Genomic DNA, 12,228 nt, shown 5'->3' on the forward strand with positions numbered 1-12,228 from the left:
CTTACACCATCTCACCTATGCAAGTCAATTATAGACTTAATGGGGCCCATTCTGTTTAAACTCTTTGGCCATAGTCTTTAGTAATGCAGCTCTAAAAATAGGACACTGCGCAATTAAAGTAGCGATTTATAACAAAGGTGGCAAGTCTCTACTAAAATCATACCGACTAGTCTCATTTTTAGATGGCTAAATATTTTTGGGAACTTGTTTTTCATAAATACTTGATTAATTGTATTGCATCTGGTGATACTCTCAAGGATACCCAACTTGATTTTAGGGAACGTTTGGGGACCATTAATTAGAGAACCTAAACTTTCTGTTATTGACCTCAAAATACACATTACTGAAAAAAGGCCCTATGTTTTTGGCTTTCATGGATCTTTCAACAGCATTTGATCTGGTGGACCGAACCCAGCAGTGGTCAATACTTTGAGCTAGGCATCCCCAGAGGGTTATTAAAACATATAATGTTACTGCATGAAGGCACTGAATCTGTGGTAAGACATGTACGGCTCCCTTGAGAACATACAAGGAGTTGAACACTGATGTGTTTTAACTATCATTCGGTTTAATTTGCACACAAATGGGTTGCATAAAATGTCCTACATAAGGGGACAAGAAAATACCATTACTAGCATATGTAGCCAATGCTGTTCTTCTGCCAAGGAGCAGAAGGACCCTTCAGAAACTTTAAGATGATTGTTAAGAGTTTCGTAAGCCTGTATACTGAAATTAAATGTTAAATTTCATGATCTAAAAACGGGAAAAATATCAAAAGCTGTCACGAACATTAATGATCAATGAATGAACTCTCTTAAAAGGGAAATGGCAAACTTTCAAATATTTGGGCATATGCTTAAAGTGCTTTTTGTTGCAGAGAAAAGGGGGGACAGTCTTTGGCAAAATTGAAATTCATAGAAAATAACTTATTTTGTATTCACTCTCCCGTATTGTGGGCCAGTAAAGGCAATCCATTCGGATGTTGGTTTGGGGTATATCCAGGATCGTGGCACTATTACTTCTATCTTGCACTAGCTGGCAAATTGGGCAAACTCAAATGCTACGTCATCTAAAGAAAGGATTACAGATGTCTTCACACATACTGGAGCGAGTAGAATTATGTGGATCGACCATGTCCAAAGAAGTCTTACCTCAATTACCACGAATCATTGATATTTAAATTTAGAACTGGCCATCAATGATGATATTACTTTTTAGTACAGTGTGCAAGTTGCTGCACAGATAGTAGATGTGTATGTTCTTATGAATTTAATGAAGACTTTACGATGGAGAAATATTGATATAAATACGTCAAGGAATGCATATAATACTCAAAATATGGTGGTTTGCATGTTTAACTATTGGCAACTTGTAATTAAAAAGATGAAAAAAGTGGCTTACCAATAACCCTAGTTCTCCCCATGAGTTGTTTCCTCCATGGATCCTCACTGTCTGAAACGACTGCCCTCGGGAGGCAAACGACAGAACCCTTTGAACAAGATTAAAAAATATACATGTTAACAGCACTGGACAAGCAATGGTCAGCCAAATACATGGTTTCACTTTTAATTTGGCATGCAGTCCTTTCCATTTCTGTTATCAATAGAGCATTCATATTGGTCTCATAAGGATCTGCATCATTATTAAACAAGGTTAGTGTACACTCCATCCTAAAAACGTCTATAATAATCTGGCGTCCACTTCAAACATGAAGAGACCTTGGCCCAGGAACCAGATGCTTCTAATTGTACTAATCCAATTTATTTTAACTGAATTAGAGGATTCACGAATACTAGATGTACTTAACCTTTAACACGATGGACGTTTGGCATGCTAAGGCAACAGAACACACAGCCAACTAAAGCAAACAAACAAACGTACAAAATAATGAGATTACGCTCTAAACCTATGAACATGCGAGATGAGGAACAAAATAAATAATTAGATAATGCTATTGCTAATGCTCTGATGTGTGGGCAGTGCGCTGCTTTTACATGCGGCTTGACGTATTTCAAGAGCATGCGAAAATCTGTATGGAGCCGAGGGAACCGCAGCCCACAATTTATTTATGTGTTACGTGGCAACCTGCAGTAGTCTACGTCGTGCTTAGTACTGCAACAGTGACATCTATTGCCTGTCCCTTTACAGATTTAAAAAGAGACCTCCATGTGCAGAGCAAGGAGAGGCTCGGTGTATTGCACAGCTATGAATAAACAATTTGCCCAGACTAAGGACAGGGAATTTCGGGCACCTCCCTCGCTTCCTGCCCTGCCAAACACACTGGAGCCAGAGGCGGGTTTCAGCACTGAAGCCCGCCAAAGGCAAAAAGAACAAACAACTCTGGTCTATAGCCACAGGGTCATCCATGTCAGCCCATGGGTATTAGAGGCACCGTTGGTCTCTAGCTCCTGGGCACATCCATCATACTGAAAAGCCTTCCTGTTGCGGACTTACAGTTGGCAGGCCCTCGACCTGGCCTCAAGCATCAGGTCAGGATGTTGCAGACCAGGAATCCGCTGTAGCAAGCCACCCCTTTCCTGTGTAAAGACGTGGAATCCGGTAACCGGGGCAGGCTGCAAAGAGGAATACCGTGTGAACGCATGCAGGCATAAGCGCTGGTATGATAAGAACGCACAATTCAGGTGTGCACTGGCTGAAGGGATATTTCCATGGTAAAGGGCGAAGCTGGGACTGGCCGCCGGTGGCTGCTATCCTTGATTAGGTATGCACCGGATTTTCTCTCAGTTATGTAAACCGGTGATATGTGCAGGTCTGTTCCTTTCAAATATGTCAGCTTTCCGAGAAGAAAAAATGTCAAGGAAAGATGCACTCACAGGAGGAAGCACACGCTCAGAGGTCTGAGAAAGAAGAGGTGACCTTGATCTAGGAAGCTGTTGCTGAATCACAATTACCCAGCATAATGTCTGTGGCAGAACCATTGGGCAAACCAACTACTGAGGTGCAGGACACTCAAACGGAACAGGCAATGCTGTATGATACTGATGAATCAATGGAAATCTGCAGAAAATAAATTCATAGAGAGGAACTTAAGGCTATTCTGGATACAGTTCCAACCAGGAGCTTCTCCAGGACCACATATTGACATTAAATATTTGCATTTAATTTATCTCTGTCAACCGCTTTTTGTTTCCTGTATGTTCACTGTTATTTGTTGTGGCTCAGTGGCCAACCCTCTGTTGTACAAGAATATCCAAATGTTCCCAATATGTACTTGTGATTTTGAAATGTTTTCATTTTACAATTTATTTTTCAAACTTTCTCTTATAAAACTACTTTTATCACAACAATCCAAAATCGGCATGGAAATGTCTTCAATATCACCATATTGTCCCAAAGAAGCTCATTTCCCTGTGAAACATGGGTAGGCTGGAGTGTGTGTATAATGGGCATTACATGTATTTGATTGTATATAATTTAAGAAATATGCAAATATCCGGTTAACATCCATGCTCAAACTACCTTGCTGAAAGTCAGATTGTCTGAAAATGTAAATTAAAAACAGACAAAAATATATATTCCAGTCCCAATAATAAAATTTTTAAACTTATTAATGAGAGAATGCATTTTTGACCTGGAACAGTATGATGTACAAATATAATGTAACAAACGTAGGTCTTGATGTTAAATATTTTGGTAAAGTCGCAGGGCATTACAAAAACATCCTCACTATTTACAGTGTCAGAGACACGCAGTAGCAGTGTAATTTTAGAATTGCACTACACTAGCACTAAGTCATAGCCCCTGTTATACCAACCGCCTCACCATGGACAGTGATCCTGGCCGCCCAGTACTTTGTCCAGATGCCTTCACTGTTCCAACACATACAAATGGCATCAGAACCTCCATTGATTTCACTGGTTCAACCACTGGTTGAGTTTCTGATCTACCGCCAGGAAACACTGACAAGAAAACAGCTGGCAGAGCAGAGCTTGAACGACAGGGCCTGAAGAAGGTAGACTCCATTGCTTCGCAGTAGAAAAACCACAATGTCTGGTAAACTTCGCCTCATTCTCACCATTGGGGACCCTTCATTACATGGTGCTCATATAAAAGCCGGTATCCTGTGAGGCGTAGCCACTAGCAGGTCCTAATCTTCCTGGATGAAGGTTTCAATATTGAGTTGGCTCCTACTACCCTAGGTTCTCAATGGGATACTTTTCGAGCCATCCAGGAACCAACTGCTTCCTTTACCGACGGCTTGGCAAACATCAAAACTGCGTCCACAGGCCTTCAAGCTGCAACATCCACCTCACTATCGCACATCAATTGCAAAAGTTGGGAAAGTTGGGAGCACTACCAATATCAGAGCTCCACCTGAAATTCCTTTCAACATGGTGGTACTACATACAGTTCCAGATTTTGTTCCAAAAGGCTGTTCTTCATTTCACACAAATCAAGAGAGTCATCTTCCTACATTCCACTGATATCCACATACTCAAGCGGACGAAAGCCTTCATACTCTGGATGTGACGTAAGTGCTTGTCATTTACAATTGTACCTCTACTTCCGATCTGTGAATCAACTTCCAGTATCTTTTGGTGGCTCTGGTTAAGGAGAAGAAGCCATCCTCTATCATCCAGCACCCTAAAACAATACAGTACTCCAATACTCAGTGTTAGGGAGAATTCTCAGAAATGTGCCAATTCCCTTCTACCTTAGAGACCCCCAGCTCTTTTTCTGGACTTTAGAACTTAATTTCTATATAAGAGAGAGAGAGAGAGCGAGAGAGCGAGAGAGCGAGCGAGCCCCTTTTCCCACTCTCTCATGTATTTTTCTGTGATTTGGACTCTGTTTCTCTTTTGATTTTGGAGTCTAACAAACTTCATAGGCATCATCTTTACATTGCGACACACAGAACCTTCAGTGCAGTGACACAAAGAAGTCTCTCAGATTTCCCAAAGGATTAAATACCTTCTCTTGGTGAAACGACTCTTTCCAAGAGCAGTGAAGTGAAATTGACTTTACTTATATTTTGTAACTTTCTAGACCCAGCACACACTTTGCTATAGACGCAACGAGCTAAAACCGCAAAGTGCTGCTGAATTGAAGTTTGCCCATTGCTGCCGCCGACCGTCCCATTGCAGTGCAGGAGTCCCCAGACATCCTCCCTCTTGTCCCCATGACTGAGGCCCATGAACAACAGGATCTGCAGAGCTGTACAAGAACATGAGCCAGCTGGAACCATTTATTCTAACCAAAGGTACTGTAAACCTAAGAGGACTTACCTTGTGTTGTGTAGCCTTGCTTGTTCTCAGTTGAGAATGGTCTTGGTTGCTATTGCAGAGTTGCTTGCAGCTTTGCCCTTCACAAGCCTCCCAGCTTGTAGCCCTTCAAGTGAATCTTATCTCTACAAACATTTCTAAAAACATTGTGCAAGACTTTTATTTACCTGCAAGAATACCTGCAACTCCCCTAGACTTTGCTCAACTAACATTGGCTGTCCTGGCTCCCTGAGACACTCTTCTTACCTCTGACTTTGTGCTTTTGTCTTTCCTTCAGAAAAGGGTCAATTTACTATGCATTGGAGGGTTTAAAAACTACTTGCCAGTTTATGAATTATTTGTTGACCTTTGTTTTTTCCCCCCTGTCTAATCCTTTTCAACCAACTCAGTATTGCTCCAAATATACCAGTGATAAATCAATGTCCACAGTGTCCTAGCTATTTAAGTCACCTGAGGGTGTAGGAAGTGTTTGTGTGTCATCCCCAATGGGTTTAATCTGATTTAGAGAAACAGAGTGTGTTTTGACGTATACTATAAGTGTTACTACATGTTTTGCTCGAGAGGAAAATGAAACAAAGTATTTTTCAATTAATTGGAAAACTCTGAGGAGAGGGAAGTCTAAGAAGAGAAATACAAAGAATTTAGAGGAAAGAGTGGATCCATTCCAATCAGTGTACCATCCATCGAAATGTTTAAAAAACAGACCATCAAAGATCTTGAAAGAATCAACTTCAAATCCAAAGGAAAGAAAAATATGAAACATGAATGGGAGTTAAAAAATCTCTACATCGATGAAAAATTAACCATAAGATGTAAAGACAAGCGAGGAGCATTGGTAATTCTAGACACAGAACTACGATGCAGAATGCAGGAGACAGTTGAACGATCACAACACATATGCTAAATTGGAGAAAGATCCCACTGTTGAAATAAAACAAAATTTGGAGGAGTAACTGACTAAGGCAGAAGAACTAAGTTGGATTAATCACCATACTAAGAAGTTTCTGACTAACAATTTTCCAAAAATTCCCCACTTTTACACACTACCGAAAGTGCATAAAGATCCCATTAACCCCCCCCAGGCAGATCAATTGTTGCAGGAACCAACAGCATATTACAACCATTGGGGATATACATGGACTATTTTTTACAACCCCTAATACAAAAAACCAGCACCTATGTGAAGGACACAACTCATTCCTTGAAATATTTAAGTGAAACAGAATACGTAGCAACAGATATTCTTTTCACGATTGATGTGAAAAGCCTTTACACGTCTATCCCACACGACCAAGGTAGAGCGGCAGTAGAGTGGTTACTACTCCAAGAAGGAGATATTCCCGCTCAAAAAGAATTCATAATGACCCTTTTGGAATTTATCAGTGAGAACTCTTACTTTCAATACAAAGAAGAATTATTTTTACAAATAGCTGGAACCTCGATGGGGGCAACAATGGCACCTTCTTATGACAATGCATTTATGCATAAATTCGAAGTTGAGCATGTAATAGAACATGAGTGGAAAAGCAAAATTGGGTTATAGATTCGTTACATCAATGACATTTTTGGAACATGGCATGGGAATGAAGAACTGACAATTCTTGGAGTATTTGAACAACATAGACCAAAGAATCCAATTTACATCAGAATTCTCCAGAAAAAGCATCCATTTTCTAGACATAGAGGTCAACAAGGAGACCTCAGGATACAGAACCAATATATATCAAAAACCGACCGATAGGAACAACATTATACACAAGTTGAGTTTCCATCAACCAAGTTTAATCAGAAACCTACCCTATAGCCAGATGCTAAGAGTGAAAAGGATCGTTAGTGATCCCACAGACTTTGAAGAAGCAATAATTAAGATGGGAGAGAAATTTTTGAATAGAGGCTATACCATTTCAGAAATTGAAGAAGCAGAGGCGAGACTTGACACGAAAAAGAGAGTAGAGCTGCTTAGGCCAAAAGAAAAAAGCAGGGAGACACCTCCGATAGTGTTGGTTTCCAAATATTCAAAGCAAATGCATCAAAGAAATTATCAAAAAGAACTGGAACATTCTAGCCTTAGATGAGAGAGTTGAAACATTATTCAAGGAACCACCCACTTTCGCCTACAAAAGAAGCCAGAATTTGACCGACAAATTGGTAAAGACAAGGGACCTTAAGAATAAAACTGAAAACAACCAAAATTGGGACTTTCCCATGTCTTAATTGCTCCAACTGTGGATACTTAATCAAAGGTAACCCAATTAATCATCCACACAGTGGTGAGAAGATAAAACTCAGGAATTTTGGGACCTGCAATACCAATAACATCATCTACTCAATAAAATGCCCATGTGGACTTTATTACGTGGGACAAACAACACGGACCGCAAAGGTGAGATGGAATGAGCATCGCTCATGAATACGGAACCACAATAAGAATTCGGCAGTGGCCAGACACTGGGATCTGAAGAAGCACAATCTGTCACAAATAAGATTCCAAATACTTGAAGTGGTTGACAAGAGGGAACCACATATGAATTTACAACCAAGGATCAACCAGAGAGAATCCTTCTGGATCGACAAGCTTGGAACATTAACACCTAAGGGACTGAATGAAGAGATCAATTATGCTTGTTTTCTTTAATAACCACAGGGGGATTTATATTACACCAGTATTCTGAAAATATCTGAAAATATTTGAAATTTTTTGAAATAGCTTTAATAATACAATTTACAGGGGAGGTATGAGAGGAAGATGACATTAGATCAAAATAGAAATGCATTGCAATACGTGAAATATAGATACAACACATGCATTTAGATGAAAGGTGGGTCATGCAATGCTTGACACCTATGTGCGGATTGGAAAATGAAGTCCAAGTCAATTTAGTGATGATTGGGGAATACACAGATAGATGCATCATCAACAAGAAACGAGCGTATGTAAAAATGGTTGATTAACCTTGACCAGGGACACAAACTATTCTTGTGTGTTTTAACTAAGTTATCATATGGGAACACTCAGTGCTTTCGATTGTTTGTTCACATAGACGAGTAAATATGGCTACCATATTTTGGATGTACTGCAGCTTTAAGTAACAGATGTACACAAGGGTGTGTTCATCTGGCTATGGTTTTAAACATCGTACAGCACCCCTAAAATGGAGGGATAGTTCCATCTGCAAAACCGAGCAGTAATCACAACATTTATGTCGTTGAGTGTCTGCACGATTAGTTCCCATGTGAACTCAAATATCTATGCGATCGCACTGAATACAGCTCACACAACATACCCTGTTGCCATGGCGCCCAGTCCCATCCTTCCACATTGTGTGGGAGGGTGGGACTGGAGGCGCATCCACTCTGTCCAATCGGGGATAAGTGACGCCGCCTCAATCGCCATGGCAGCATTAATACTATGGCTGCTTGCAGGCAAGCGCATTCGCGAACCAACCCAGGAGACGCAAGGCGGCGTTGATATGCAGGTAAGCCGTGCTGTGCTTGCACGCCGGGCACATTTAAAAAAAAATGCTGTTTAGAGGGGACAGAGAATCTGATCTCATGCTTATCCCAACAGGGAGGGGGTTCTGAAGCATAAATATGTAGAAACAAATCAATTTGCGGTTCTGTAAGGAAGCTAAGGTAATTTAAAACATTAATTTACACGCACAAATGAGGCGGTGTTCGATTGAAAATCACACTGATGGTAATGAATGTTTTCATTTTCCTTTCCTTTTGTCTTTACTTATTTACATGAACGGATGAATCCATTTCTTTCTCATGCATCTACCTGGTGGTATGTATATTTTGTTAATTAATGCAATGTTCGAAATGGATATGTATATGTTGATTGTTTAATTACAATATTATTCTGTATAAAGTGCAGCCCTGATGAAGGTGCTTTGCACCGAAATGCATTGGCTAAATAAGCTTACATTCTGAATTGAGGAACCAGTGATTCATAAAATTGTGTGAATAAAACACAAACATTTTTTTACTCAACGCTTGTGAAGAGAATACTTACGAATACTTGCAAAGTTTCCAGAAGTACATGATTGAAGAATATCAATTGAATTAAATACAGAATATCTTTAATTTATGATCTACTATGGAAGCTCCACAAGAGGAGCCAGTAGGAGCACAGGGCCTGACGGGTGGTTCCCACTCCGTTTTTTCTGGTCATTTGAGTCATAGAGCCCGTGTGTCGCTAGGCTCTTTTTCAACCCGGTAGCTCCAGATACAATTAGAAGTAGGCATAAGAAAATCCTACACACCAAATGAAGATTAATAGCACTGAATGAAATATAAATCAATAAAGTAGTGCCCAGCTCAACCCGACGTTTAACTACATGTTTTTCTCCCTTCTGAAGAAGGCTTATATAACTGACTGTTAAATAAATGAATAATTGTTTAATCAAGAAACTTTGAGTGTGTTTATTTGAATAACTGTCACTGTGGAACTCTGTGTTACAACCTTACAGCTCACATTGAGCCCTCTTGAGATAAGCCTGGCTGCTCGGCCACACTACCAACCTGCGTAGTACAGATGTTTACAGAAGGTTGTGTTCCCTATTGTCAGGAGGACAAGGTTGCTGTAGTCTCCCAAAGGGTACTGCACACAATCTTGCCTAACATGCAGCTGCAGGAAAGTTGTTAGAGCCATAAAGAGAAGGGTGGGCAGCATTTCAAACAAAGCCAATACAGTCCACATCCATTCACTGTGGCATGGTATGTTAATTGGCTTTTATACTACGCACATCATCACTGTAGTTGTCTTAAAGCACCAAAACCTTGTCCCTATGGGTGAACTGTGACCCCACCCAGGGTGCAAGCCAGACCGTTGTCTGTGGGGTGAAAAGAAAGATGGGAAAAGATGAGTGGGAGATGGCAAAGAGGAAGAAAGTCGAAGGACCAAACAGACAGACATAGGTCAGAAACAGGGAAAGATAAAATAAGATAATTGAGTGGTAGCGATTGCAGGGATGGATGCATAGTTGTATGGGTTCAGATCCAAATAGTCATTAAAAGAATAGCAAACTGTCCCTACTAGATACGTCAATTATACTGGTCAGTGGTGCAATGTCTTTTGGGTTTATTTGAAATCGAGTTATGGATGTGTGACAGCCTTGAGATGTGCTCAAGAGTTCTTGCGAGTTGTGAGGGCCTAACACCAGGTATTTGAAATGCTTTCCCTTACGAGGAGTCCTTCAGAGATCTAGTGCTGCTGAGCCCACTGACAGAGGGGTCAGAGCCAAGAGTTGGCTGTGTGCTGAATTAGAGAAAACAAAAAGGACAATATGACAAAGGGTCTCACAGAGCAATAGATTGTTGTTGTTGTGGCCCCACCCCAACTGATTGTTACACTGGTGTGAGGAATGTATCAACAAAACAACTAGTAATGAAAACAAGATAGAAATCAAAGGGGGAAAGTAAGCCAATGAAAGATACTGTTTTATTCCATAATTTATACATTTAGTCTTAAGGTTCCACCTTGGTCATACAGTTTGAAGATATGTGACCGTACTATATGTACAATGACAAATCCATGGATGTCGTCCTTTTTTTACTAGGGGGAGCCCCTTTGCATGAGAACAACGACTATCTCCGGGGAATGCAGTATTCTGATAACCCCTTAACATCCAACACACACTCCTCCCCTGCCCACTTCACCTCTGTACAAGACTCCCCATGTGTGTCGGTAGGGTTGAGAACTCCATCTCCTTTAAAAATACTGGGACGAGGAAGAAAAGGAACTACCTATATAAAGCCTCATTATCAAGTACTGTGATGAAGAAGATCCTACTCTGCCCAAGGGAGAATTCTAGGATAGATACTGAGATGAGGAAGAACTGAACCATGAAGGTTACTCTTAAGAACCATAATGAGTGCTCTAGTGATTTCTGGCTACTCATTGGTTCAAGCAAAGTAGAAAAGTAGGAAAGACTCACAAAAAAGTATAATCCTCCCTGCAGGAGCCAGCACGGTGGAAGGAAGCAGACCAGGATGCCAAGAGGGGAGCAAAAAGGACCATGGCCAGTCCAGAGTGGAAGGACCAGGAAGTAAGCTGGCGGAGAGAAACTCCCAGCGTTCCTGAAGCCTGGGAAGCACGTCAAGGAAAAGCTGCACTTCCCGGAGGAAGATTGAAACTGCAGTGTTCCCATGCGGACCAGAGCCCACGGCAAAGGTAGGGGGAGCACCCGGGCTGCCTGGTGGGAAACTAAGAAGGTGCAGTCAGCATCTTTATAGTTAGTGCTATGAATGCTCAGCACTCGCTGTCTCGTCTCCAGCGTATTTCTGCCCTACGGGGACAGACACGTTGAGACCGTGGCAGCTCCCACCAGCACTGCCTCAGGGCCTGCGTTCTTCATGGAGGTTGCCATGGTGCATATATGCTGCTATGCCGCTTCAGCACCCATCAAGGTCCCAGAATACACACCTTGCAGTCACATTATTTATGGATGTCACATGGCCTGCGCATCCAGTGAGTCCCACAGTGCTAACTGTATTTAAGGTAACTGTTTTCACTCTGTGTTGCTTCTCAACGTGTGTGGGTGGCGACCTGGTTTCTTTTGTTCCTGTTTTTTCTGTTTGAATTGCCTGGCTGTTCTGGACCTTTGCTCCTTGGATTGCTTCTGGATTACCCTACTGACCCTGCTCACACGGTTTTTTCAACTTGGCTCCGTTTCCTGGATTGCTTTTGGATTACCTTATGGACCCTGGTGAACTGTGTTTTGGACTTTCTTTCCCACCTGGATTGCTTCTGGAACTTTTTGAACATTGGTGAACTGGATCTTTTTAGTTTTGACAGATTCGGTCTCCTCTGGAATACATCGCCCATGGATAATTCCTGCGGACCCACACAACTGCGCCCCTTAGGTGGTGCGTTCCTGCCCTCTCATAGGGCCTTCTATTCTGTGCACCATCATAGCATGGGTTTCCCTGGTCCCAGATAAGAACGTACTGCATGTACACCATCCATTAGGGAGTAGGCGGG

At 41.4% G+C, this 12,228-nt stretch overlaps 1 protein-coding gene across 2 annotated transcripts in view; it reads right to left on the reverse strand.

Moving 5' to 3' along the window:
- Window positions 1–12,228, reverse strand: part of CDK17 (cyclin dependent kinase 17) — a 1,505,117-nt gene that overhangs the window by 1,191,283 nt on the left and 301,606 nt on the right. For both annotated transcript variants that reach the window (XM_069629414.1, XM_069629415.1), the window contains exon 2: window positions 1,402–1,489. The gene's annotated coding sequence lies outside the window, so the exon portion shown is untranslated. The remainder of the gene's footprint in view (window positions 1–1,401; window positions 1,490–12,228) is intronic.

This window comes from Ambystoma mexicanum, chromosome 12 (assembly GCF_040938575.1).
Source record: "Ambystoma mexicanum isolate Mex_15411 chromosome 12, UKY_AmexF1_1, whole genome shotgun sequence".
In the NCBI taxonomy this organism is placed as follows: Eukaryota; Metazoa; Chordata; class Amphibia; order Caudata; family Ambystomatidae; genus Ambystoma; species Ambystoma mexicanum.